Below are 24,435 nucleotides of genomic sequence, written 5' to 3' on the forward strand. Positions count from 1 at the left end.
TCTGCCCAGGCTGACCTCTAGCCATGATCCTCCAGATGTCAGTTTTCCAAGTAGCTAGGATTATAGTCATGAGCCACTGGTGCTGTCTAACTGGAAGATCCCCTATTACTGCTTCAACCTCATTGGTTGTCATAGATCTGTTTAGGTTATTTACATCCCCTGGTTCAATTTTGGTATGTCATGTGTGTCTAGAAATTTATCCATTTCTTCTAGATTTTCCGATTTATTGGACTATAATTTTTTAATAATATTCCCTAATGATTCACTGGATTTCATTGGTACCACTTGTAATGTCCCCATTTTCATCTCTAATTTTATTAATTTGGCTCTTCTCTGCCTTGATTTTGGCTAGCCTGGCTAAAGGTTTACCAATCATATTAAAATCTTTTCAAAATTTTGTTTATTCATTATAGTGTTGTTTTAGTCTCTATTTCTTTGGTTTCTGCCTTAATATTTTTTATTCCTTTCTGTTAGCTTTGGGGTTTATTTGTTCTTGTTTTTCTAATACCTTGAGGTACATGAAGTTATTTATTTGAGATTTCTGTTTTTAACATAGGCACCAATAGCTACAAACTTTCCTCTTAGGACTGCCTTTGTGGTGTTCCATAGGTACTGATATGTTGTACTTTCATTTTAGTTTAATTCCAGGAATTTTGAAATTTACAACCTGATTTCTTCAGTGGCCCACTGATTAGTAAAAAGCATATTGTTCAGTCTCCATGCATTTATGTAGTTTGTATAGTCCATCTTGCTATTAATGTCTAATTTTACTCTGTTATGATCTGTTAAGATACAAGAAATTATTTCAGTTTTCTTATATTTGTTAAGACTTGCTTTATGGTCTAAGATGTGATGCATTTTGAAGAAATTTTCATGGGCTTTTGAAAAGAATATATATTTTGCAGTAGTTTGATGGAGTGTTCTGTAAATGTCTGTTAAGTTCGCTTGATACATGATGCAGTTTAATTCTGAAGTTTTTTTGTTGATTTTTTTGGTCTGGAAAAGCTATCTATTGATGAAAGTGGTGTATTAAAGTTATTTACTATTGTCCTCACTTTATGGACATTAGTGTTTTTCTTATGAAGTTGGGTTTGCCAATGTTTAGTGCATACAAATTTACAATTATTTTATCTTCTTGATGGATTTTTTTTCCTTTCTTAATGTCTAGTAACCTTCTTTGTCTGTTCAGATTGATTTTGGCTTGAAGTCTATTTTGTTTGATAGGAATATAGCTATTCCTGCTTCCCTTCAGCTTCCACTTGCTTGCTATATTGTTTTTCTTACTTTCCTTTTCAGCCTATCAGTATGTGATGTCATTTTCATATAGGGTTATTATTGTGAGATGTTTTCTGATTCCTGTAACTTTGTGTTTTGTTTTTGCTGGTTGGTTCTACGACCGTTTGTTCTTTTTTTTTTGTACTTACTCAGGTTTGGAGGTTGCAAGAGTATTGAGTTGGACATGTGGAATTAGTCTTTTCCTGAGCTTGTGTTTGTGACTGCCTTTCTTCCTCCTTTTTGTCTTTCTAGCTTCTTTTTTTTTTTCTATTGCAGTATATCACTATACTGCAATGCTGGTGTAGTGGTCATGTATTTAGCTTGGGTTTATTTTTAGAAGGTCTTTATTTCTCCTTGGATTTAAAAGGATAGTTTAGCTGGATATAGTATTCTTGGTTGGCAGTTGTTTACCTTCAGGGCTTGAAATATGTCATTCTATGCTTTCTTGGTTTTTAGGGTTTCTTCTGAGAGTTCTGATCTAATTCTGATGGTTTGTCCTATAAGAAAGTTGGCAGTTTTCTCTGCTTTTGAACAACAGCATTTCATAGAAGAATCAAGAACCTTCCAGACTTTGCTTTTAATGAGGTTACTTCCAGATATCTCATTAATTATTATTCCTTTTCATGAAAATATCTTGTATCTGCCTGCTTGATGATTTGCATCAGATATGCATCATTCAATCATTTATTTTGCAAGCAAACATTATGCATTGATCACCTATTATACAGCAGGTATTGTGCCACAAATCATCATTCCTTTCATCTCACCCTGCTGCATTGCCCACATGCTCTCAGTTTCACAAAAAACAAAAAAACAACACCCCCCCCCCCCCCGCAAACCCCAGAACAACAGCAAAACCTAGGAAACCTGGCAACTAACTGCTTGTGATGGTTAACTTTATGTGTTAACTTGACTGGGATATAAGTCAAACATTCTTGGTTTGTCTGTGAGGGTGTTTTTGGTTGAAATTAACATTTGAATGAGTTGGTTAAGTAAATCAGATTGTCTTCCATACTGCATACCTTTTGACTTTCCAACCTCATAATGAGGTAAGCCAATTTCTTATAGTAAATCAGTCTTTCTAATCAGTTTCTCTCTCTCTTCCCACTCTCCCCTCATGCTGCTATCTTGTATATATGTTTGTTTATATTTATGTATGTTTACACACATATCTCTATATCAGATTATATATCCTTCTAGTTCTGTTTCTCTGGAGAACCCTGACTAATATAGGACCTAATTCTTTCTAATAAGGAGAAACTTATTGCTGATATAAAAATTGAGAGAAGCTGAAAAATTACATTAAATTAATGTGGTATAGATAGTCATAATGTAAGAAGAAAAGATGGCCATAGTTCCGCAGCATTAGATTTTAAATGAAAAGTTGAATTTAAAAGCATTGAAAAATTCAGATTAAAAAAATGCCAAATATACTAGCAGAGGAAAAAAAAAGTGGAGACATCTGAAGATGTCAAGGAGACTGTAGAGGGAGCCATCTGATCACCACAGATAAAAAAGGACAATTTAAAGATGAAAGAAGATCACACAACCAAAGACTGCTTTGGCCTATGTTGTTATCCACTGAGGAGTCACTTAATGAACATTTGTGTGGAGAAAAAAAAATGGCAGCTAAGATAGGGAATCAGATCTCCTAAGCTCTGTGACCTCAGAAACCTCCTTGAGATGCTGGAGCCACACTTGGGTAATTTTGATTGCTCTTAGCCAAAATAATAACTACCACTACATTAGGTGCAGATAAAATTCAAAGACTGACCCTTAAATTGCACGTAACAGCTGCGAAAATCCTGCCTGGCACAGCCAGCAAAGCGTGTCTGGCTCTGGTCCTGGGAAAAAAGCCCCCGACTACTTCTCTTTTTTCTTTTCTTTTCATTCTTTTCCCAACAAGCAGAAGACAGAGCATAAATCAGAATCAAATCCTGAGACATCCTGGACCCCTAGCCCGTAGAAAGCCTCCCTATGCCATGCAGAACAATGCCATTTCTCCCTGGCAGCTGGCCCCAAAGCTGCCTGCATGAAACTGCAGAAGATACAGGTGAGCATCACACACCACACGCGGCTCACCTATTCTGCGCCCCCCTCACCCCGTGAAAATAATCTAGTGCAGCCCCTGGGCAGACCAAACCCCCCCACCCCAGTAAAACTGAAAGCCATAAACAGTAAACTGTAATGTAACACCGACATTGGGGGTGGTGGTGGAACACTGAACATGCCCTGGAGAATGGGGGAGGGGCAAAGAGCCAATCTCTCACTGCTAAACTGTCAGGGGTAGCAAGGAACTGAGCTCTCAGTGCTGAACTCTCAGTGACAGGCCATAAAGCAGCAAAGGCTGAGAGAGGAGGAGAGCTGATAAGCAAACCACCTACAGGAGCCACCAGCACCCAAAGAGAGTGGGAGAAGCATAAAGGCTAAGAGAGGGAACTAACCTCCCAAAGCAGGGCAGGAGGTGGACCCAGAGCTGATCACTGGGACAAAGGGCAGCATTCAAAACTGAAGGGGAGAGGAGCTGACCAAACAGAGCTGCAGCTGACAAACACCACGGCTGTCACCTGCTGAAAACAGCTTGGCCACCTTGCGTAAGCTGGCAATCTTACCCCACTTCACAACTCCAACTTATCTTGTGGACAGAAGGTCCAAATACCACTCACAAGCCAGTCACCTGGGGAGACTAGATCAGAGCTTCTGCTTGAACACCAGTACCAGGATTGGACACCTAAGCAATAACTCCAGAACTTTTATTAATAGATTGAATTGAACCAATTTCCTGAACCTGGTGGTTTTTTAATCATGTTTCTTTTTCCTTTTTTATTACTGTATTATTAACTCCATCATCACTATACTGTTATCCTTATTCTCATCCTCTTCACTCTCCCTCCCTCTCCTATACTACAATCCATTGTTCTCCCTCCCAACTACTCTTTCTGCCCCTTCTCATCCACTTTTTCCTCTGTCTTCACCTCTCCTTCCCACCCTCCCACAACGTGTCACCACACTACCCCTCACTCCTACACACTCACCACCTGCTGACTAGCCTACTCTACCAATGGCATACATCCCCAGTCCTCTGCAATCCCTGACACAAACACCCTCCACTACAACAAAAGAAATACACCCAAACACACATAAGGGCCACAAAATCCAGCAAACCCCATAACTTTCAGCCAACCCACCCACTTCTTTTCCCACCCACCCTTTTTTAATGCCACCTTTACCAATTCTCCATAATCTATAACTAGCCTAATAACCATTAACCTTCCCCCCAACTCCAGCTGTTTATAGATATCATCGTCAAGGGGTTTTCTATAGAATATGTTAACTGGTCTGGCATTGAACCTATGAACTTGTTAAGGATAAATTACACCCCCACACCAGGGTCAGAAAGAGCACGTCAACCTAGCTAACAACCAAATCAGGCACAACATGAAAATTAAATCAGGCAATCAAATCCTCCAACTAGGCTACCAAAAATGCTGTAGCACAGCACGAAGTGGAATATGGGAAGAAGAAGATGGGATGGAAATCACTCTCCTAAAAAAAAAAATCAATATAGAATTCAGGGGGAAATGAAGAAAATGGATACCTAGTCCCTGACCTCAACAAAACAATGATAAATGTAACTAAGGAACTCAGAGATGCCCACAAAAAAAAAATTCTCAAAGAAGAAATCTCTGAGAAATTCATGGAGAAGATATTAGAATTGGTCAACCAGAATGTACAAAAGGCACTCAAGAAATTTTAAGGAGGGGGTGGGGGCAGGGGGAGAAATGAACCAAGCCTTGTATGCACATATGAATAATAAAAGAAAAAAAAAAGAAATCCACACCTGGCATGGTGGTACTTGCCTACAATCCTAACACCAGGGAAGTTGAGGCAAGAACATCATGAGTTTGACACCAGCCTCAGCTATATTGTGAGACACCATCTCAAAAAAGAAAAAAAAAAAAAAAAGAAATTTTAAGACGCCAAAAACAAAGAATATGAGATGACACAGAAAAAAAATAAACCTAGAGAGAACTTCAACAAACACCAAAGTGAAACAAAAGGCACTATAAAAAGAAAGATACATGAATTAAAGAGGACCACACAAATTATAAAAGAAGAGTTGAACATAGATTTGGAAAACCTCAGGAGAAAGAATCAAACAGAAATCATGGAAATAAAAAAGTTCCTATACTCAAACAAAAAACAGTGCAAGGCCACTCCAGCAGACTAGAACAAGTGGAAGACAGAATCTCAGAACTCAAAAATAAAATAGAAATTAAAGAAAAAAAACCCAGAAGAAATCTTAGTCAGACAGCTCAAGAGCTGTGAAAGGAATATGCAAGCATTTACCAACTCCATCAAAAGACCAAACCTGAGAATCATGGGCATTGAAGGAGAAGAGGTGAAAGCAAAAGGAATTCATGATATATTCAACAAAATAATAGCAGAAAATTCCCCAAATCTAGAGACAACTATGCCCATTCAGGTACAGGAAGCCTCCAGGACACCAAACAGACTTGACCAAAATAAGACCTCCCCATGGCATATTATCATCAAAACAAGTATAGAGAACAGAGAAAGAATATTGAAGGCTATAAGAGAGAAAAACCAAATAACATGTAAAGGTAAACCCATCAAAATAACAGCAGCTTTCTCAAAGGAAACCTTAAAAGCAAAAAGGGCATGGAGTGAGGTATTTCAGTCACTGAATGAAAATAACTTCAACCCTAGGACATTCTACCCAGAAAAATGATCATTCAAAATTGACAACAATAAAAATATTTCACAATAAACAGAAACTAAAACAGAATGTGATCACCAAGCTACCACTACCAAAGATTCTACAAGGAATTCTGCATACAAAAGATGAAAACAAATAAAACCTTGAGAGTATGGGAAGCATCAAACCACAGGAGAAGATAAGACAAGCAATCAGAGAGTGACATTGATTCGACTGCACACAATAAAACCTTTAAACAACAAAAACAACTAAATGGCAAGAATCACCACCTATCAATATTAACCTATGAATATTAACACTAAATATTAACAAACTCAACTCCCCCATCAAAAGACACTGTTTGGCAAACTGGATTAAAAAGGAAGATCTGACAATCTGTTGTTTACAAGAGACCCATCAAATTGACAGAAATAAACACTGGCTTAGGGTGAAAGGCTGGAAGAAAATTTACCAAGCAAAGGCCGCCCAAAACAGGCAGGAGTAGCAATACTTATATCAGACAAAATAGACTTGAAACTTACATTGTTCAAAGGAGATAAAGGATACTTCATACTAATAAAAGGTGCAATACATTAAAAGGAAGTAATTATCAACCTATATGCACCTAATGTCAGTGCACCCAGTTTCATCAAACATATGCTACAGGACTTAAAGACACATATAGACTCCAACACATTGGGAATGGGAGACTTTAATAACCCTCTGTCACTCATAGATAGGTTATCCAAACAAGAAAATCAACAAAGAAATCCTAGAACTAAATGGCACCATAAATCAAATGGACTTAATTGATGTCTACAGAATATTTCATCCAACAACAACACACTGTACATTCTTCTTAGCAGCCCATGGAACTTTCTCCAAAATAGATCATATCTTAGGACACAAAGCAAGCCTCAGAAAATACAAGAAATAACTCCCTGCATTCTCTCTGATCACAATGCAGTAAAACTAGAACTCAAAACAAAAATAACACCAGAAAACACACAAATAATTGCAGGCTGAATAATACATTGCTTAACAATCAGTGGGTCATAGCAGAAATAAGAAAGGAAATAAAAAGGTTCCCGAAAGCTAATAAAAATCAAACCACAACCTATCAGAACCTGTGGGACACAGCAAAGTTTATAGCCATGAGTGCATATATTAAAATGACAGAGAGATCTCAAGTGACCTAATGCTATATCTCAAACTCCTAGAAAAGCAAGAGCAAGCAAAACCCAAAACAAGCAGAAGGAGAGAAACAATAAAAATAAGGGCCAAAATTAATGAAATAGAGATCAAAAACCATACAAAGAATCAACAGAACAAAAAGCTGGTTCTTTGAAAAAATAAACAAGATTGACAAGCCCTTGGCAAATCTGAGTAAAATGAGGAGGGAAAAGAACCAAATCAGTAAAATCAGAAATGCAAAAGGGGAGATAACAACAAACACCACAGAAATCCAGGGAATCATCAGAGACTACTTTGAGAACCTATATTCCGATCAATTTGAAAATCATGAAGAAATGGACAAAATTTAGATACTTATGACCATCCAAAACAGAACCAAGAAGATATTAACCAAATAAACAGATCTATAACACATAATGAAATTGAAGAGTAATAAAGAGTCTCCCCGAAAAAGAAAAGCCCAGGACCTGGTGGATTCTCAGCTGAATTCTATCAGACCTTCTAAGAAGAACTAATACCAACATTCCTTAAACTTTTCCATGAAATAGAAAGGGCAGGAATACTGCCCAACTCATTCTTTGAAGCCAGTATTACACACCTCCAAAAACTGGACAAGGACACATCCAAAAAGGAGAACTATAGGCCAATCTCCTTAATGAACATCAATGCAAAAATCCTCAATAAAGTAATGGAAACCAAATCCAACAACATATCAGAAAGATCATTCACCACAACCAAGTCAGCTTCATCCCAGAGATGCAGGGATGGTTCAACATAGGCAAATCAATGAGTGTAATACAGCACATTAATAATTAAAAAAGAAAGACAAAAACCACATGATCATCTCAACATATGCAGAAAAAGCCTTTGATAAGATTGACACCACTTCATGATAAAAGTTCTAAGAAAACTAGGAGTGGAAGGAATGTACCTAGACATTATAAAAGTTATATATAACAAACCTATAGCCAGCATAATATTTAATGGGGAAAAACTGAAGCCATTCCTCCTAAACTCAGGAACAAGACAGGGTGCCCATTGTTTCCCACTCCTATTCAACATAGCCCTGGAATTCCTAGCCAGAGCAAGAAAGCAAGAAGAAATAAAAGGAATACAAATAGGTAAAGAAATAGTCAAAATATCCCTATTTGCAGATGACATGATTCTATACCTCAAAGACCCAAAAACTCCACCCAGAAACTTCTAGACACCATAAACTGCTTTATCAATGTAGCAGGATATAAAATTAACTTACAAAAATCAGTGGCCTTTCTATACCCCAATAATGAACAAACTGAGAAAGAAAATACAGGAAAACAATCCCATTTACAATAGACTCAAAAAATTAAATATCTAGGAGTAAACTTAATGAAGGATGTAAATGATCTCTACAAGGAGAACTACAAACTACTGGAGAAAGATATCGAGGAAGACTACGGAAGATGGAAAGATCTCCCACGCTCATGATTGTTAGAATCAACATAGTGAAAATTGGTATACTACCAAAAGCAATTCATATGTTCAAAATCCATACCCATCAAAATTCTAATGATATTCATCACAGAGATTGTAGAATCTACCCTAAAGTTCATTTGGAAACACAAAAGACCACGAATAGCCAAGGTAATACTGAGCAAAATGAGCAATGGTGGAGATATCACAATACCTGACTTTAAAATATACTACAGAGCCATTGCAATAAAAACAGCATTGTATAGGCACAAAAACAGATATGAAGACCAGTGAAACAATAGAGGACCCAGATATGAATCCACATAGCTATGCCCAATTATTTTTTGACAAAGTTGCCAAAAACATGTGATGGAGAAAAGACAACCTTTTGAACAAATGTTGCTGGGAAAAGTGACTAATCTGCCCGCAGAAAACTGAAACTAGATCCATGCCTGTCATTCTGTACTAGTATCAACTCAAAGTGGATTAAGGACTTTAATATCAGACCTGAAATCTTGCAGTTAGTACACAAAAGAGCAGAAAATACCCTGGAAACCATAGGAATACTCAGGGACTTCCTTAGTAGAACTCAAGCAGCCCAGCAACTAAGAGAAAGAATGGACAAATGGGACTATGTGAAATTTAAAAGCTTCTGCACAACAAAAGAAATGGTCTCTAAATTGAAGAGACCACCTTCAGAGTAGGGGAAAATATTTGCTAGCTATATACATCAGACAAAGGACTGATACCCACAACATCAACCAGAGAGCTCAAAAAACTAAACTCCCCAAAGATCAATGAACCAGTTAAGAAGTGGGCAACTGAACTAAACAGAACTTTTTCTAAGGAAGAAATCCAAGTGGCAAAACAAACAAACAAACAAACAAAAAAACCACATGAAAAAATGCTCACCATCTCTGGCCATAAAGGAAATGCAAATAAAAACCACACTAAGATTCCACATCACCCCTGTTTGAATGGCTGTCATCTAGAACACCAACAACTGCAAATGCTGGTGAGGATGTTGGGGCAGAAGGAACCCTCATGCACTGCTGGTGGGAATGTAAGGTAGTACAACCACTATGGAAAACAGTATGGAGGCTTCTTAAAAAACTAAACATGGATCTGCCATATGATCCAGCAATTCCATTCCTAGGTATATACCCAAAGGAATGCGACTCAAGTTATTACAGAAGTACCTGCACACCCATGTTTATTGAAGCACTGTTCACAATAGCTAAGCTATGGAAACAGCCAAGATGCCCCACACCAATGAATGGATCAAGAAAATGTGGTATTTATGCACAACAGAATTTTACTCAGCCACAAAGAAGAATGAAATCCTATCATTTGCAAGTAAATGGATGGAACTGGAGAACATCATCTTAAATGAAGTGAGCCAGGCTCAGAAGGCCAAAAATCACATGTTCTCCCTCATATGTAGATTATAGACCCAAAACAAATGCATTAATATTATTGGACATGGGTCACATTCTAAGGGGAGAACAAGCACTGGAGAAGTAGTGAAAGGAAAGGAAATCTAAAACTTGAATGTGGTTGATGTGCTCCCTATTAAGGGGCAAATATAGTAATCTTAAATTGGCAGAGAACACTATGGGAAGGGGACCAGGAAGTAGCAAAGAGGTCTGGTAGAAGTGAACCAATATGTGTTGTAATACACATGTGCATGGAAGTAACGCTAGGAATCTCTCTGTATAGCTATCTTTATCCCAAACTAGCAAAAATGATATGTCTTTCTTACTTACTATCTCTTATGTTTTCTCCTCAACAAAATTGGAGAAGAGGGTGGAACAGGTTCTGCCCGGAAGTGAGGGGTTGAGGGGGTGGGAGAGCTGGAGGGGAAGTGGCATAAACAACGTATACACATGTAAGTAAATCTAAAAATGATAAAATAAAAGAATATGAATAAAACTGAAATTAAAGGCAGTGATTAGAATTATAAAAATAGTGTCCATAAAAGTTATGCTAAAATTGCAGATAAAATGCTGTGTGACGAGGAAGAGTAGCATATTTTGTTTTTAGCAATAAGAAAAAGTAAGAAAGAATAGGGCCTCTTTGAAGACCAGGCTATAATACTTTTAGGGACAGAGAGATGTAGATATTTTTGTACTGATTTGGTTCTAGCTTCTCTTCTAAGGTAAATATTGGGCTGAGAAGTGTTACAAGCTCCTTACAAAGAGGAAAGGGGTGAGGGGTGGACTTTCAGAGAATCCCAGACCTTTGGCTTACATTCCATCTTTCTAAGAGCTTGCAATTCCTAGAAGTTGAGGACATGTTCACATATGACATTCACATTTAGTCACTTCAACCATTGTTTATCAAGCATGTATCAAGCATGTGTTCTGTTCCTTGCAACATTCACACACTGGGAATACACAGAAGAAGACATACAAAATAGTCTCCTTGGGAGCTTGAAGAATTCGAGAGACTGGTGCAGGAATTAGAGATCAGGAAATGTTGTGATTTCTCTGAAGGAAATGAAGTATGGTCCTCAAACTCAGACAATCAGACTTCAAACCAAGATGATGTGCTCTATATCAAACATCTGGTGAACAATAAAAGTGAGATTTAGGCTTCTGAACCATGGACTCATCTTTGATCCTGGTCTAGTGCCTACTCTTTCTGTTGTGATCTAGTGTTCTAGTCCTTAGCTTTGTCTCTTGGTTATAATTCAGTCCTTGCTCTCTGAATTAAATTCTGAATATGACTTTCACTTATCAATTTATTCATAAAGTGTTTATTGAATGTATACTATGTTCCACAGTCTATTCTAGATGCTAGGGCTAGAACAATAAGTAAAATTGCATGTCATAATCAAATGTACTGGTCATAGCAAAGTCAAAATAGAAAGAAGTATGTATGTACATATACATACATGTACCAAATATATGGTGTTCAGTAATGCTGTGAAGATAAGTAAAATAAGTCAGGATAGGGGAGACAAGGGGTTACTATTTTATGTATGTAACCAGGGAAGTCTTCTCAAATGAGGTGATGTTTGAACAGAGATTGAAAGGAATTACAAGAGAGATTCATGCTTGTGCCTGATGAGAAGAACAGCTCAGGAAAGGGAAACACGAGTATCAAGACTGGAGCAGAGTGGGGAAGCCTGGTAAGAGGTCATAGTGGTAGCAAAAGCAAGGGGAGCATGAGAGGCAGAACCTTCTAAAATATAATAAAGACTTTAACTTTAATCTGAGAGTGAGCTCTTGAATGGTTCTGAGCAGGGAAGAGCCATCATCTGACATTTTAAAAGCAATTTCGGACTGTCTCATAGGGAATAGGCTTGGAGTGGGGAGAGAAAATTAGAGGAGAAGAAAGAAGAAAGTTAGGAGTCTATTAGAATTACCTGATTTAACCAGGCTTTAATGGTAGAGTCAGGAAGAGGCAATACAATTCTGAGTGCATTTTGAAAGTATAGAGAAAGGATCTATCATTAGATTGGATGTGGTATGGAGGTGGAACATTTCTGACTTGGGTCATTAGTGTCCTCTAAGACATGGTTTTTCCTCATCTCCTGATCATATCCACTTCTAAACACTTTGGAGGCCAACTCTTCTGACATCCCTTGAGAACCCTGGCACCCAACTCTGGAATTGTTTTCGTTTGCCTTGTTAGGCTTGCTCTAATCTCTTGGAAGAGAGCTGGATAGGTGCTTTCTTCTTTGAAGTTCAAATAAATCAATTCTAGTTGAAATGACTTCCATTGTGTCCTGAAAATGTATATCTATCTAAGGAAAAATGAGATTAATTCTGTTGAAATATGTAATATTTTATTTTTTCTTGATTAAAGAATCAATGCTTAGAGACTTACATGATTATAAAATGAAAATGGTTATAAATGAAAGCTTCTCCTCAAAAGGAGAAGCTTACAGAAAATAATCCTGTGTTTCCATATCAAGTAAAAAAATTAATGTTTCAGAAAATTCTTTTCTTTCATGTGAGAAATTTAGTACAAAGCTTATTCTACCAGTAGTTTAATGACTACAAGAGAAACTAGTGCTCATGTCTGTTACATTTTTCTACCATTGAAGTGTATATCATATGCTCTACCACTGCTTTTACCACTAATTGGAACCCTGGCAGATGTCTGTGGAAAAGGAGCTGAGAGTGACATTACTGCATCCCTGGTCAGACCAAGGGACTCTAGCTCTGCTTCTCCAATGTGACCATTACACAGATACCTGCCATTCACACACACAAACAGGAGCTGTTTAAATAGGCTCTGGTGGCCTATTTAAGCTTTCTAGCTCCAGAGAGAAGCTATTTTGAAAAGTGAAAAGATTACACTCTGATAATAGACCAGAGGTCTTACACATGTGGATGGCTCACAGAGGATTAAAAGAGCAGACTCAGAATAAATGTAGCCTGCACCTGATGGAGCAATGAAGGTGAATCAGCCTCACACTGACTGTAAAGGCTTTTTGAACAGAGTTCTCTGTTCAGATCCTTGATGCCTTTGTGAGCCAGTACAATGGTGAGGGGTTTAAAGGGCTAATCTCTAATCTAATTACCGTCTTCTCAAGGAACCAATTAAGCTACTTCATAGTCCTTTGGTGTCTCGGGGATCCTAGGTCCTAATTGGTTGGCTTCTCTCTTCCCATTTTGTTTGATCTCTTTCTGAGTATTCCTACATGGGAACAATTTTTTTTTCCACCAGTCATCTGAAGAAGTGGATGAGTGAGGAATTCACACACATTCTAAATTTATTTTAAGCACAAATAATGAGATTGGAACTTTGTTAGTTTTGGGTTAAGACCCCTAGAAGTTGCACCAAGGAATGGCCTAATAGGTAGACAGGACCTTAAGCACAGGTCAGATTTAAGGAAGTCAAAGTTCTAAGATTAGTTCACTTAATTGTGAATAATACCTACATTTATTTACAAAGAGAAATTATGTAGTCTGAGGTTATAGTGTTTGTAACATTGGTATTGATTATTTTCTATCAGGAAAATCTGACTAGGAAACTAATAACTAAACAAATAAATTCAACATTTATTAAACACATTAAACATGTATTATGTGTGAAGAATCTTGCCTGACACCAAGGATTTGATGATGGAAGAGGAATAAGACCTTGGTATTGATTCCATAATAAAGAAACTTGAAACTATACTCCCATTCCCCAGGCCTGTAGATAGTAGAGGGGAAGATCCATTATGTAATCCATCTTTTGTGTCCTAGAAACTTTCAGATGTCTGTCAGGTCTGTTTTTGACTCACGTTTATGTCATAGGCAAGAATGAATTATAGGAGACCAGGCCAGATTTATCACCACAACATGTCCTAGAATTTTATATTATCTGAGGTGATCCCAAGGATAATATTGTAACAGAGTCATGGTGCATACATAGAAGATTCTCTTGTGGTTTGTACAGTGACCCAGGTATCTGGATATTATAGTAACACTGCAGTGTACAGGTACTTGCTTATCACTTCTGCCTGCCTGATTATCCTTGGTCAGTCATAATAAGGCTGGTGGCTACAAATTTATTTGGCTGGAGAACCATGTGGGATGGCCGCTGCCATTCCAATTATCAGGCTAGTAGGGCCTGATATCTGCTTGTTAGATCTGACTACCTCAAAGATAGAATTTGAACTTCCTCAAGGAAGCTCTCTGGTATGCCTCAGTTACTCTGAAGTTGGTAACCAGGAGTCACAATCAAGAGGGGTGTATAGTCATTTGAGGAACTATCTGCATTCCTCCTAAGTGTCATAACTGTCAGTGGTTATTATCTATACTGCTCTTTTATTATCCTTGTCTTTAGATGTGAGAATTAGAAGATGTCAGTGGTGGTTTGCATAAAATCAAATGTTCTCACCACAAAAGATGGTAAGGGTTTGAGGTGATGAATATGTTAGTTTGATTTACTTACTCCACATTATATTCATAAATCATAATATCATTTGTACTCTGTATAAATATGTATATATACAACTATAATATGCATACACATACAATTTATATACATAGTATATATATATATATATATATATATATATAAACTATAATTTGCCAACTTACAGTTAAAAATAAAAATTTTTAAAAATCAAACTAAGGAAGAAATGTCAGAAGTATGTGTCACTTTAAGCCCTGGTCATGTAAGAAACCAACCAAGTCTATCTGTAAGTGGGAATCACTGTCTTAGGGTCATTTTAGTGTGTTCCATTTGTCTGTGTGAATGAGCAAGACGTAGGGCCCTGCCTCAACAAGTGTGACATAATTAATTTTTAAGTCAATTTAAAAAAATCAGTTTATTTATAATAACATAAAATCTTATTTATTTTAATAAAAATTTTAAGTTTACAAAAGCTATAAAGATAGTAACAGAAAGTTTCCATATACCTTTCACCCAATTTTCCCTATGGGCTAACATCATATATTACTATGCAGCATTTGTCAAATTAAGGAACTAATATTGTTAAATTGTTATTAGCTAAACTCCATACTGTATTTGAATTTTACCAGTTGTTCCCAATGTTGGGGGACTTTTGAATTATTGTTCATATATATTAGTTGGTTCTGTCCTATTTAGTGCAATCTTTATCCAAGTTTTATATCAGTGTTTTGTCAGCATCATAACCTTTCTCTAAATTCTGGAACAGTTTAAAAGAGATTGGAATTATTTACTTACTGGTTTGGAAGAAATGACCTGTGAAATTGTACAGTGTTGGTACTATTAGAGGAAAGTTATATGCATTTAGACAATGGCCAAGAGGGAGCATTAGTGTCCTAGCCTGAATTTTGGCCCCACATGTCAATGCAATACCTAGCTAAGTCATGCTGGAGCACAAGTCTCACCTAGGCCAGGTTGACCAATATGTTCTTGTAGAAAGCATGCTGAAAGGCCACCAAAGCCTCTTCCCTGTTAAGTCCAGATATGAATCTGGGACTTGATATCTCTGTAATAAAGAAAGGCCACACAAGAGATATCCATTTGGTGGGAAAAAAATCAAACAAAAAATGAAAAGTAAGAGTTTGACTTAACATGTAGAGCCTACTTTTAATATTTTCAGTCTCGGGCCCATTCCCATAATTTTGACTCAGTAGGTCTAACATGGGGCCTTAGATTTTACATTTTGAACAAGTTAGCAGGTGATGTTGCTGATTCAGGGCGAACAGTTTAAGAAGCATTACCCTAAGGTGTAGTTTGTGTCGAACTATCCTGAATATGCTTGATCATTTCTTTTTATTTGCCAGTTTTTGAATAATAATGAAGTTCTTTAGCAACCTCTAAAGATCACCATTGGTTTGCATTTTAGTAATATAAACTCAAGTTTTTAAAAAGACAATCTGATGTTTCATTTCCTTGTAGTTATTTATTTCTTTTCTTTTAGGTGCTCATATTGTCTTGTGTTTGGCCTACAAGAGTCTTTTCAAGTTGGCTTCTGTGTTCTGGGATTTGAACTCAGGTCTTCAGGCTTGCTAGGCAGGCATTCTACCACTTAAGCAACTCCACCAGCCCTTTTTTGTGTTATTTTCAAGATAGGGTCTTGTGAACTATTTGCCTGGGCTGTTCTTGAACTGTTGATCCTCCTGATTTCTGTTGCCCAAGTACCTAGAATTACAGATGTGAGCTGTGAGCACCCGGTTGGCTTCTATGTTCTTTTGACATGATCTACCCAAATAATCTTTGAAACTTTCTTACTTTAATAACAACAAAATGTTCCAGGCTCATGTTGTACATTTCATATTTCAAATTTCAATTCATACATCCCTCCAAAGATTCTTGGTTGCCTTTAATGGGATTTTGTATTAAATTTTGCTATTTTTCTGACTACAAAAGGGTATTCTCATTGCAGAAATGTGTAAATAGCATGAAAGTTTAAAGGATCAGATAAACAATAAAACCTTTTAAAGCAACTACTGATAACATTTAAATATATTCCTCTCTTGATCTTTCACAAAGAAATTCCATGTAGTTAAAATTATGCTATGTATATAAACCAATATTTTACATTGTGTTTTATAAGAAAAATTCAGAAAAGTTTTCTTATATCATTGAAAACTTTGGGTGAACATTATTTTAATAGTAGCATTGTGTCCTACTATATGAACTTCCTATAATTTCCCTAGTATTTCTCCAAATATTAGACATTTGGTTTGTTTGCATAAATTATGCTTCAAAGAACAACCAGATGCTTATTTAATACTCTTTCCTTAGAATCTATTCCAGAAGTAGAATTCATAGATTAGAGGTTATGAAGATATTTAAACCTATGGAAACCTATTCCTATATTTCTATCCAGAGTGTTTTTCTGTGCTCTTACCAGCATTGAACATTCTCATTTTAAAATCTTTGCTTGTGTGATGGATGAAATATTACTGCCATTGTTTTCACCTGAGGTTTTTTTTTTATTCATATGTGCATACAAGGCTTGGGTCATTTCTCCCCCCTGCCCCCACCCCCTCCCTTACCACCCACTCCGCCCCCTCCCTCTCCCCCTACCCCCTCAATACCCAGCAGAAACTATTTTGCCCTTATTTCTAATTTTGTTGTAGAGAGAGTATAAGCCATAATAGGAAGGAACAAGGGTTTTTGCTGGTTGAGATAAGGATAGTTATACAGGGAGTTGACTCACATTAATTTCCTGAGTGTGTGTGTTACCTTCTAGGTTAATTCTTTTTTTTTTAATTTTATTATTCATATGTGCATGCAAAGCTTGGGTCATTTCTCCCCCCTGCCCCCACCCCCTCCCTTACCACCCACTCTGCTCCCTCCCTCTCCCCCCAACCCCCTCAATACCCAGCAGAAACTATTTTGCCCTTATTTCTAACTTTGTTGTAGAGAGAGTATAAGCAATAATAGGAAGGAACAAGGGTTTTTGCTGGTTGAGATGAGGATAGCTATACAGGGCATTGACTCACATTGATTTCCTGTGTGTGTATGTTACCTTCTAGGTTAATTCTTTTTGATCAAACCTTTTCTCTAGTTCCTGGTTCCCTTTTTGTATTGGCCTCAGTTGCTTTTAAGGTATCTGCTTTAGTTTCTTTGCGTTAAGGGCAACAAATGCTAACTAAGTTTTTAGGTGTCTTACCTATCCTTACCCCTCCCTTGTGTGCTAAAGCTTTTATCATGTGCTCAAAGTCCAATCCCCTTGTTGTGTTTGCCCTTGGTCTAATGTCCACATATGAGGGAGAACATACAATTTTTGGTCTTTTGGGCCAGGCTAACCTCACTCAGAATGATGTTCTCCAATTCCATCCATTTACCAGTGAATGATAACATTTCGTTCTTCTTCATGGCTGCATAAAATTCCATTGTGTATAGATACCACATTTTCTTAATCCATTCGTCAGTGGTGGGGCATCTTGGCTGTTTCCATAACTTGGCTATTGTGAATAGTGCCGCAATAAACATGGGTGTGCAGGTGCTTCTGGAGTAACCTGTGTCACAGTCTTTTGGGTATATCCCCAAGAGTGGTATTGCTGGATCAAATGGTAGATCAATGTCTAACTTTTTAAGTAGCCTCCAATTTTTTTTCCAGAGTGGTTGTACTAGTTTACATTCCCACCAACAGTGTAAGAGGGTTCCTTTTTCCTCCGCATCCTTGAACACCTGTTGTTCGTGGTGTTGCTAATGATGGCTATTCTAACAGGGGTGAGGTGGAATCTTAGTGTGGTTTTAATTTGCATTTCCTTTATTGCTAGAGATGGTGAGCATTTTTTCATGTGTTTTTTGACCATTTGAATTTCATCTTTTGAGAAAGTTCTGTTTAATTCACTTGCCCATTTCTTTATTGGTTCATTAGTTTTGGGAGAATTTAGTTCTTTAAGTTCCCTATATATTCTGGTTATCAGTCCTTTGCCTGATGTATAGCTGGCAAATATTTTCTCCCACTCTGTGGGTGTTCTCTTCAGTTTAGAGACCATTTCTTTTGATGAACAAAAGCTTTTTAGTTTTATGAGGTCCCATTTATCTATGCTATCTCTCACCTGAGTTTTTTATTCTAGACATATTAACATTTTATCTCTTTTTGTAAATCTTCTCCCTAGTTTATCATTTGCCTTTCAGTTTTGGATTAGTTTTTTATACACATAAACCTTCTATACTCATCTGCCAATATCTCCTTTCAAAATTTCTTCTGGTGGGTTTACAGCATCTACATCAATAACAGATATAAAAGCAAAGTTTATAACCAGTTTACATAAGTTTATAACCAGTTTACATAAACTAACTATAAATCTAAGTTTAGTATAGCTCAAATGTTTCATAGAGCAAGAAATAAGAGCAAAGAGATGAACCAGTGCCCATCTGGAGAGGCAATTGAGTCTCTCCTGTTTGGTAGAGGTGATCTCTGGAAAATCAGGATAGTTGCTGCCAACAACAAATTGTGACTTAACCATGTATATGGGCTCAGAACTCAGTGTAGTTAATGCCTTGAAAACCATTTTTCATTCTGTGTAATATTGGTACCCCTGTGGGCATTTCTTTCAGCTGACTCTCTGTCCCTTACCCCATCAGCTTCCCCCTTTTCTCCTGCCATTCTCTCTTCTTGAGCCATTCAGCATTATTTTTCTGCCTTCCCTCTTCACTTGGAAAAGTACCTTTACTCCTTAGGATTAAGAGTTTCATTCTTTCCACCATACCAGTCCTAAGGGTGTCTCACATTTCCCCTGTGTGCTTATTGCAGATTTCCCCTGATGAGCTCATTGCTAGGTTGGGAAGGGTGGGGTCAGGGTGAAACTTAACCTTAATTTAGTCTCTCCTAAAAAGGAAACGGAAAACTAGCTTAAAAATACTACTTATTTCAAGATGCAGGCACATCTCATCAAGGTATTACTTTTGTGATAGATAGTACAGTTTAATATATGCCAAGAGGGAAGTAATTTGTATCAGTTTGACTCTAGGCCTTGTCTATCATAGAAAAATAAACTTCACCATTATTGTGTTAAGGAACATTTGAGTCTGCTGACCTGCCTTACAGAAGGAACTATACAAGCTATAAAAAGCCCTTTCCTTGCAATGTAGGATGGATGTTGCCTGCTCCAATTAATTTGAGAGTTTATGTCACCGCAAAATGGAATGCTCATTGCCTGTCACCATGATAAATTATGTTTCTGGAGGATTCTCAGTCTCCAAGTTTGCTTTGGCTCATCTACTACTTACATTTTTCATAACATGTTTATACATATACACATTTTTAACTAGGGGAAATACAATTTTGATTGTATAAGTGGGTAGCTTTTGATGAAGAAAATTTGGCTTTATAGCAGTCTTGTATTTCTACTGATGGAGATGGCAATTGGGCAAGACATTGCAATTATTTGTTTTATTTATTTAAATGTGCAACCAGTAGGCCTACTTACAGTGGGACTAGGTTTCAATAGGTATTCTTATTTTCATGTAAGCAAAAGCTATCTATCTCCACAATCCTGTTTTCATGTGTGCTGAGCTTGGGAGAGAACATGAAATGATTTACATAAGAAGATCCAATGATAGGGAAAGCCTCCTGGTGTTCATCTAGATGGAAGCATTAGGCCTAGGTCTGAAAAAGGACACAAAGGCCCTTAGCAGTAGCACTTCTTGAGTAAGTCTGGGCTGTGGCCTAGAATAGGAACTCAGCTTCAATATGTTGAGGTTGGCAAATGCAGTGGGCTCAGCTGCCCAAGCAGGGATGGAGGAGCTTTGAGAAGGACACAGCATAAATATATGTTTGTGAGTTAGAAACCTAGAATAAAACACTGTACAGCAGTGGAGTATCCTTATGGATACTAATTCCTTATGGATATTACCACAGCTGTAGACAAGCTCCCCTGTGATCTTATGAAACCAGTCCTGGAATACTCTGAGGCAGATGTGAGAACAATGGAGGCTATGGAATGAATACACTTTCTGGTTTCCTTCTTTACATATTTTTGGAAGCAGGATGGATCCCCCTTAAATAGAGCGAGCCTTTAGTGTTCTTGCAGATTTAGATGTATTAGGAATTTCAGGGAGAGAGACTGGATTTCTCAATGTTGCTTCAGCCACAAACCTTACATTTCTACTTTGTTTTTTCCTGTATCCAGTCTATCCACAATCCTGTTGACTCTGTCTCTAAAACCTAAGTGCATACATTTGCTCTTCTTGATTTCCTCTTCTGATGCTGCTTGGCCTTTGACATTGGTTTTCTGGTTTAGCCCCACCCTTACAGAATTCACTATGGCACAGTTAGAGGTAACTTTCAAAAATGTAAATTAATCCCCCATTTAACCATTCCAGTGGTTTAACATCCTGCTCATAATAAAATAAAATCTCCAAGCCAGGTTCTAGTGGCTCACGAATGTAATCCTAGCTACTTAGGAGGTATGGATCAGGAGAATCGTGGTTCAAAGCCAGCCTGGGCAAATAGTTTGCAAGACCATATCTTGGAAAAAAAAAAAACCCTTCACAAAAATAGGGCTGTTGGAGTGGCTCATGGTGAAGACCCTGAGTTCAAGCCCCAGTACCACAAGATAAATAAAATAAAATCTCCTTCAGTGGCCTAAGAGGTCCTACAAGGTCAGACTTCCTCTTCTGTCCCTTCTCTTGCCCTTTCTCCCTTTGCTCACTGCACTCCAGCCTGGAAGTAGGAAGTAGCTTCATTCCTACCTTAGGGCCTCTACACTAGTTGTTTAATTTGCCTGCATTGCATTTTCTCTGATTTCTGTTTTCACAGCATGTCCTCAGAGAGGTCTTTCTAAGATATCAATTTAAGGCAGTTCTTGACTTTGATATTTTCAGGTTAGCATGTGCTCCAATATTCCACATACCCACCCTTTTTATCCATAATTTTGCTTTCTTCAGTTTCAGGTACCCATAGTCAACCATGGTCCAAAAATATTAAATGGAAAATTCCAGGAAAAAAATAATAAGTTTTAAATTTCTGCCTCTTAGTCACTTAGTAGCCATCTTGGTTGATCAGACTGACTGCTGCAGTATCATGGTGCTTGTTTTCAGGTGGGGATGTGTCGTAGTGGTGGAGTGCGTGCCTAGCATGTTTGAAGGCCTGGTTTGATTCCCAACACCATGGAAAAGAACAGGAACAAACAAAAAAGTATACAGTGCTTGTGTTCAAGTAACCCTTACTTTTCTTAATAATGGCCCCAAAGGACAAGAGTTATGATGTTAGCAATTTTATTTTAGCATATTAGAAAAATTGTTATATTTTGTTATTGATGTTATTAATCCTTTGCTGTACCTACTTTGTAAGTTGAACTTTAACATAGGTTTGTATGTATATTTAGGAACCAGTAGTACCCAAGGTTTCAGGCTTCCACTGGAGATTTTGGAGCATACCACCTGTAGATAATGGGGAATACTGTATTATCCTATGTTTTCCTAGTTATTTTTTATTTATGTATCTAATTGCCTATCATCTCTGTAATCTAAGCTAATTATTAGTTTATAATCTAGTTTAAGGGGTGAAGGAAAAGTGGTGACAGATGAATAATTAAATGAGTGGCTAGTTATGAATTCGTTCATTTAGTATCTCTTCCAGGATTAAACTACAATTTCCATGCGAGTAGGGATTTGGAATGTATTCTCAGCTTCTGGAAGAATGCCTACTACATGGTAGGCATCCAACAAATGTTGAATGAATGAAAGGGCTTACATGAATAACTGGAAAAATAAAGGAGATGTGCCCACATGTATTACCTAAGGACATGAAGTATGTCTCCCCTGTGACACATACAAAGTTCAAATGTTTTAGTGTTTTCCAAGAGACAGCTAATGTACAAAATGTTTCTTCAGTATTTCCTTTTATACTTAAAACAACCATCTTGAACTATATTAGTTCTATTTTATAGATGGAGAAACTGAGGCTCAGAGAGATTGAAAGTCAAAGAGCAGAATCTCTGATCATTTGATGCTATCTCGTAAACAGTTAATGTTGTTTCAAACAAGTAAAATATGCTTATTGCAATTATAACTTTTTCTATTTAAGATTTTACGTATCTTAGAACAATAGCAGCATTAGTAACAACAAATGGTAAAAAGCATACTCTCTTGCTCCTTTCCTGTTCAAGGGAGAGTGTTAGCTTTGGCAGAAATTGTTATCGATGAATGACCAGATTATAAATGATCAAATATGTGAACAAGGCTGTTTTTTCTCCACATGGTAAAGAGATAACATTTCACTGTGGGGGAAAAGAAGAAATACAGTGACATACTCTTTTATGGAAGAGTTTGTAAAGGACCCACTAACAAACTAATCTACAATCCCCTTTTCTCCTGTGAAAAAAACATTGTGCTTTTTTCCTTTGGGAAATTCATGCCCCTTTGGAAGCAAAAGTTTGTTTTTCTTAATTTCATAGGGTGCCTGGCTTCCAGGAAAGTCTGCTTTGGAAGGTAGCTCCCACCTCCACCTTTAAGTAGACTTGGCATTTGTCTCTTTGTAGATTCCATGGCAGGCAGATGGAACTTGATTCTAAACTGACCTGCTGAGCTCGGCTATGAGGCTTTCAGACATGAAATCTTGATTAACTGTAAATGTTAATTAAAGCAGTGAATTATTAATGTGTTTTTCCATAAATGATATATGCTGTTGTTGGGTGACATCATAAAAATTTCCAAGAAACTGGTAGCTTTATCAAAGGAAAGCAGGAAGAGAAGGCTGCATTTGATGGTGTTTGTGGTGACCTGCATTATTCTCTATGGCCAGGCCTGGTTTGGGATGACACCCTGTTTTCTTCTGGAATCCCACACCACTTCAACCAAACAAGCAAATCGTCTTTCCCATAAATGCAGAAAACTCTTCAAGAAATCTCATTCAGCCTCCTAATTTTAATTTATCCCAATAGCTTATGACTCAACTTTTACTTCAAAGTCAAGTTTTCCTGAGCCCCAGACTAATAAATATAATTATTATTGGACAACTCTGTCTCCTGACGTCACTTGGGACCTCAGACTTACGTTCATTCATTTGACAAATGCTTATCGAGGACCTTTCATATGTTTCCAACCCCACTTTATTCTGGGCACCAGGCAATACAGCAACCAACAAAAGAGATAAGAGTTCCTTATGTAAGTTGCCTTCTGATAGGGAGGGGAAGAGATGGATAAAGCAGAAAAGGAGGGAGTGTTAAGCATAGGGGATGGTGGTGGCAATGGCAGAGGTTATTATAGCATGCTCAGATGACATCTTGTTTAAGAAGAAATATAGAAGAGATTCTAGATAGATACAAGATTTTTAACATAAAACGTACCACAAATAAATTCTGGCTTCAAGTTTGTTCCATATCTTCCATTTGAAGTCTTGGACAGTGTTGCGTACAGTTATTAGAGTCACACACAGGGAGTTACCTTCCTTCCCACTCCAGTATTTGTAAAGGATGGCATTCTCTCTGCCATCGTGAATCCCAGCCAGCGCCAAGCAGGAACTTCTACCTTCACAGAGATATCTGGTAGAACTTTCTGCTTCTTGTTCACCTCTCATTGGCACTTTCTCACTGGAGGGGGTGCAATGGAGCTAATAAGTCAGATGAAGAGTCTCTCATTTATTAGTCTGGTTTCTCAAAGTGTTCTCTGAAAGCACTTGTCAAACTTTCATGTGCATAGGAATCAGCTGGAGGATCTTGTAAAATGCAGACTCTGATCCAGTAGGTCTTGGCTGGGGCCTGAGATTCTGAGGTTTGAGACCTTATCAACTTGCTTCTTTCTACTTTCTGTTTCCCACTTTGTTCATTCTACATATGAAATTATGGCTCTATCTTTTAAGTGAAACAGATCATAGGGACTCACCTTTGTTTGGGACATTGGGACAGAAATTTAAAATTCTTAGAGTACTGTTAGATACTGTCAAAACACTG

The sequence above is a fragment of the Castor canadensis genome, chromosome 1, assembly GCF_047511655.1.
Source record: "Castor canadensis chromosome 1, mCasCan1.hap1v2, whole genome shotgun sequence".
Taxonomy (NCBI): Eukaryota; Metazoa; Chordata; class Mammalia; order Rodentia; family Castoridae; genus Castor; species Castor canadensis.